Source organism: Corylus avellana, chromosome ca7, assembly GCF_901000735.1.
Source record: "Corylus avellana chromosome ca7, CavTom2PMs-1.0".
NCBI classification, from domain to species: domain Eukaryota; kingdom Viridiplantae; phylum Streptophyta; class Magnoliopsida; order Fagales; family Betulaceae; genus Corylus; species Corylus avellana.
The window spans coordinates 23,144,555-23,150,974 of NC_081547.1; positions in this window are offsets into that span (position 1 = coordinate 23,144,555).

A 6,420-nucleotide genomic window follows, 5' to 3' on the forward strand; every position below is an offset into this window, starting at 1 on the left:
TGAAGGAATTGAGCCAGGGAAAAAGTTGTGTGACAAGAAAAGCTGTTCCAATCTTGACAAGTTACTGATCTCTTCAGGTATGGCTTCATTTAAGAGATTGGATGTCAAGTTCAGACTTACAAGGTTGGAAAGTTTCCCTAAATTTGGAGGAATTGATCCGAAGATTTGGTTTTCCTGTAGGTCAATAAATGATAGGGTGACAGGAAGTTGGCTGACGAAATCGGCAATTGCCCCCCGAGGCCCATGCCGGCAAGTCCGAGCTCCTCTAGACCAGTGCAGTTTCCAAGGGCAGTGAAGAATGGATCAAGATTGGTGTTGCCATCATGACTTTTCATATGATTATATGATAATTGGAGAGATTGAAGGTCAGGCTGCTTCCTTACAAACTCTGAAGGCAGGTCACCAGAAAAATGATTGTACTCCACATCAAGGTTGTGCAATGAAGCATTAGTTAAAGACAAAGGAAGTTGTCCAGTAAATTGGTTATTGTACAAATTGATACTCCAAAGAGAAGGACAGTATCCAATCTCGTCTGGAATTTTGCCTGTCAGAAAGTTTTCGGAGAAGTCAATGTTGTCTAACAAAGTGCAGTTGGAGAATATGGTAGGTGGAAGTGTACCGCTTATGTTGTTTCGGATAATATGTAATAAAGTAAGTTTGGAAAGAAGGGCTAAGGAGTCTGGTATTGAGCCACGTAGATTGTTTCCCGTCAGCCAGAGATGTCGGAGATGTCGAAGGGATGAAAACTCGGGCGGAATACTTCCAAACAAGTGATTGTCGACGAGCACCAGTTTACGAAGGCGGGTGAGATTAGAAATGGAGGGTGAAAGCAGGCCTACAAGTTGAGTGCCACTCAGTTGGAGTTGTACTACACGATGGTGTTGTTTGTTGCATGTCACACGCGTGAAGTTGCAAACATCAACAGCCTCGTCCCAGTTAGCAAGGGTGGAGTTTGGATCGAGTGTTATGGTTTTTTTGAATGCCAACAGAGCAGCCTTGTCGGAAATCAAAGAGTGGTGAGGGGGGTTGTGATGGCCTAAATTTGTTTGACCATATGTGAAAGCCAAATATTGTAGAAGGAGAAGAAACAAGGATTTTTTGAAGATCATGATACTGCTTTAATTTCTTGGAACCCTCTGTTTTTCCTACTTTCACATTGCTTCATAATCATAACATGCTAATTATAGCAGTAGAAGAGTAGGGCTCTAATGTAGTTTAGGGAGCGCGAGGGAGGTTTAAGTGAAGGTGGAAATAGATATTTTGGCAAGAAATATTCAATAGAGGCAATGATTTGTTAAGGGATAAAGAATGGTTCTTTTTTCATTATGGTTGCAACCATTATGAGTAGATTTTCAACTTAAGCAAAAGGGATACCCACTGAGATGACAATAAAAGAAATGGTGCAAAAAGATTAGTGGATCACATTCTTCTTCTAGTAGCTAGCATACAGAAACAATGGAATTTTGGTGTCAGCCACATATACAGAAAAGAATGCAGTTGACATACACAAAATGGGAGCTTGAATTGAAGGCCAAAGATCAAATAAACCTCAACCCTTTAAGGCAATACTGGAGAAAGCACAGCAGCCATCATAATGGCGAAAGACAAGCACTCAAAATTCTGGTGGCTTATGATTACACAACTGCTTATATTGGGGAAAGAAGTGCACTTGGATGACATTTATTTTTATGTAAACTTCTTTGAGAATATATTTTTGATCAAATATGTTAACAATGTGGTAATTACAAGGAAAAAACAATAGTTATAATGTGCACTGCTAATGAATTATGGTTGATGATTCTGTTTTCAATTTCCTGTCTTCATCCACCTACAATTCTAGCTGTTCAATTGCCAGTCACAGAATCTGCAAAATTATTGGAAAACTGTTTTCTTGTTCCCTTTTATCTTTTCAAAGATTCGGCTTCTTTTATTCATCATTCACTGAATATATGTTTTTTTTTTCAAGTAACCATTTAATTAATTTACTTTTAACTCTGATTATCCTAAGGTTCCTGGGTACACTCTTATGGACATATGTTACGAGCCTAGTGTTGTAGTCCTATTCCAATAAGGAGGTGTGCTCCACTATAGGTTAATAGTAGTATTTTAGTCCTATCCTAATAAGGAGACTTTCTCCACTGCCTTGTAGGTCACGGATATTCTCTTTTATTTTCCTAGTCTAGGTAGTATTACTTTTACAAATCCTATAGGGATTTGACCTAAATTGTAGTTCTATTTAAACCCATGTTTGGAGTGCAATAAAGCATGCAAATTTAATTCTCAAACCTAGTGTTTGGAGGCCTAGGAACCTTAGATTTCCTACCATTAATTATTTAGCGAAAATAGGTCGGAATAAGAAGCAAGATCCTGCTTCTTTTCCAATTGACAGGCGAATTCCACGTTCTGTTACAAATTCTTGTAACAATTTGGTATCAAAGCCAAGTTCCTTTCCAATAGCAGACCAAAGAATGGAACGTATGGAGCAGCAAATTTCCAACTTGCAGAAGATGCTCGAAGGCTTCATGAAATCTTCAACAGAGTAGACAAAGAAGTTGGCAAAAAAAATAGATGATGGGCGAAGCAAAAGGAAGAGCGAGTCAGGAGAAAACTCCACAGCCAAAAGCCATGGGAAAAATTCCTCTTCTAGTTCAATTGTGTCGAAAATAGCTAAACTGGATTTTCCTAAATATAATGGGGAGATTGACCCCACAAGTTGGATTTGTAGGGTTGAGCAATTCTTCGAATTTAAACAAATAGAGAATGAGGAGAAATTACCTCTGGCAGCATATCATTTGGAATCAAAAGCGCAGATGTGGTATCAACTCTTCAAAGAAAGCGAGGAGATTTTGACTTGGGAATCCCTAAAGGCGGCTCTCCATATCCATTACGGACCAACGGCATTTGACGACCACTTCGATGACCTCACCAAATTACAACAAATTGGATCGGTGAAGGAATACCAACTCCAATTCGAACATCTACTTAGTCGAGTGGGTAAGTTATCAACTCAACACCAGCTAGGCTGCTTTGTAAGTGGATTAAAAGGGAACTTAAGAACTGAGGTGCAAGCTGCACGACCCACCACGGTGACGGAGGCCATTGGGTTGGGGCGATTGTATGAAGCAAAATATGAAGCAAAAAATTGGAGTCTAACCCCCAAAATTCAGAGAACAAATGCACGACCTAGTGGGCAGCAACCCCCCCTCTTCCATCTGCAAATTTAACCCGGAGCAAGCCACCACCCACCCGACGGTTGTCTCTTGCGGAGATGCAAGACCGAAGAGCCTAAGGATTATGCTTCAATTGTGATGAAAAATTTGTTCCCGGCCATAGGTGCAAAAAGTTGTTTTTGATTGAAGGTGTCTATACGAATGAAGAAAATTGGGAGGAGACAGATGAGTTCAAAGAAATGAGGGCCGAAGAACTAGTAATCTCCTTGCATGCCATCATCGGAACACCCATGTCCCAGACGATGCGAGTAAAGAGGGCACTAGGAAGCCATAGATTGATAGTGTTAATGGATACCGGGAGTACCCACAACTTCCTCAATTCCTGTGTGGCGGCAAAGCTGGTTCTAAGTCCCACCCACACCTGAATGTTGTGGGTCACGGTGGTGAACAACGAGCACATGAGCTACTTCGGTCAGTGTGCTAGGATGCTTCTGAAGATCCAGGGAGAGGTATTTGTGATTGATTTCTTCTTGTTGCCCTTAGATGTGTGTGATATTGTGTTGGGAACATAGTGGTTGAGAACCTTGGGTTCAATCCTATGGGATTTTGAAAGAATGTTCATGAGGTTTACATGGAGAGGAAGAGAAGTAGTGATAAGAGGGATGAGGCCACCATTAAATCGTGTGGTGGAGGAGAGGAACTTGGGTAGAGAGCTGAAAAGAAAGGGAGAAGGTTGGGTTTGTCAGATCATGGCACATGGTAGGGAGAACACATATGAAAGCCTATTGTAGTGTATTGTTTTGGGTGCACAAAGGAGTGGGCCGAGTTCTACTAAAACGCAACTGGGCTTGGTATTAGAGGAATTTTCAGAAATCTTTAAGGAGCCGTAGGGTCTTTCACCCAATAGGGCTCATGATCACAATATCCAACTTAAGCCTAGAAGCAGCCCAATTAATGTGCGGCCGTACAGATACCCTCATTACCAGAAAAGTGAAATTGAGAAAATTGTCATGGGATTGCTACAGTCAGGGGTAGTCAAGCCAAGTACAAGTCCTTATTTCTCGCCAGTGTTGCTAGTAAAAAAACATGATGGGTCATGGAGGCTATGTGTGGACTACTGAGCACTCAACCAAGTAACAATCAAAGATAAATTTTCCATCCCAATGATTGACAAACTCCTCGACGAACTTAATGGGGCCCACATCTTCTCCAAGCTAGATCTCAAATCGAGCTAACGCCAAATCAGAATGGCGAAGGATGACGTTGAGAAGACCGCATTCCGAACTCACCACGATCACTACGAATTTCTCGTGATGCTGTTTGGTCTAACAAATGCACCTTCCACTTTTCAGTCTCTTATGAACAATATTTTTCGGGACTTTCTGCGAAGGTATGTCTTGGTTTTTTTTTATCACATTTTAATATATAGTAAAACATGGGAGGAGCATCTGGTGCACTTACGACAAGTTTTGAGTATTCTAAAGGCTCAACAATTGTTTGTTCGGGGGGATAAATGTCAATTTGGGCAAGACACTATAAGTTATTTGGGCCACATAATTTTGCAACAGGGGGTAGCCATGGATCCTGATAAAATTCAAGTCATGGTACAATGGCCCAAACCGTTGTCTGTTAAAGCCCTTAGGGGTTTCTTAGGACTAATCGGATATTACAGGAAATTCATTAAGGGTTATGGCTCTATCGCTGCCCCATTAACTCAGCTACTCAAGAAATATGCATTTGTTTGGTTGGAAGCAGTAGATAAGGCTTTTTCTCTCTTAAAGCAAGCTATGACTACAGGACCCGTATTAACTTTGCCAGATTTTAACAAACCCTTCATTGTGGAGTGTGATGCATTAGGTTTAGGAATTGGTGCAGTTCTTATACAAGACTCAAGGCCCATTGCATTTTTTAGCGAAGCTTTAAAGGGAAGAAATCTATCTCGTTCTACATATGAAAGGGAAATGTTAGCTCTAATCACTGCCATCCAGAAATAGAGACCGTATTTGCTTGGTAATAAATTTATTATTAGAATAGATCAAAGAAGCTTGAGATATTTGTTGAATCAAACAATAACCACAAAAGCTCAGCAAAAGTGGTTGGTCAAATTATTGGGCTATGACTTCCCCATTGAACATAAGAAAGGCCTTGAAAATTCTATTGGCGATAGCTTATCAAGAAGAGAAGAGCCTAGCCATGTGTTGGCCCTCTCAAGCCCTGTTCCTCAGTGGCTAGAGCCCATTCAAGAAGAAATAGCAACGGAAAGGGAGCTGCAGGATTTTGTCCAAAGAGTTCAACAAGGAGAATCCGTGGGTCCATAGAGCTATAAATTTGGCCTAAAATTCTACAAGAATCGTATATATCTGAGGTCTGACTCTCCTCTCACAAGGGCTATAATCCATAAGTTCCATAGTGGCTCACATGAAGGTTTCAACAAGATGTGGCACCGACTCAAGGCAGTTTTTTATTGGCAAGGGATGAGTTCTCAAATCAACTCATACTTGTGGGAATGTGACATTTGCCAACGCAACAAGAGTGAGACCACCAAACCGGCAGGTTTACTACAACCTCTACCTATTCCAACAATCATATGGGCCGACATTTCTATGGATTTTGTGGATGGGTTACCGAACTTGCAAGGCAAGACAGTGATCTTTGTGGTGGTGGATTGTCTCTTTAAGTATGCCCATTTCATTCCATTGAAACATCCCTATTCGGCAACTAGTGTGGCCCAAGTTTTTTTTTTTTTTTATAACATATTCATACTCCATGGACTGCCAACATCTATTGTGTCGGATCGGGATCCTGCTTTCACCAACAAGTTTTGGCAAGAGCTCTTTTAATTGCAAGGTACTCAGTTTAATTTTAGCTCAGCATATCATCCTTAAACGGATGGTCAAATAGAGGTAGTCAATCGTACCTTACAAATGTACCTTTGTAGCTTCACAGGTGACAAACCCAAGGATTGGGTCAAGTGGATTTCTTGGGTTGAGTATACATACAATACTAGTTATCATACTAGTACTGGCAAGACCCCTTTTGAGGTGGTATACGGCCGACGCCCTACCACATTACTTTCTTATATTTCAGGGACTGTGAGAGTGGAAGCAGTAGAACATGATCTATTGGAAAGAGATCAGTTGCTTATAGATGTGAGACTCAAGTTGCTAGTGGCTCAGAATAGAATGAAATAGATCTATGATAGTGGGCACCATGAGTATGTCTTTCAGCCGAGTGATCAGGTGTATGTTCG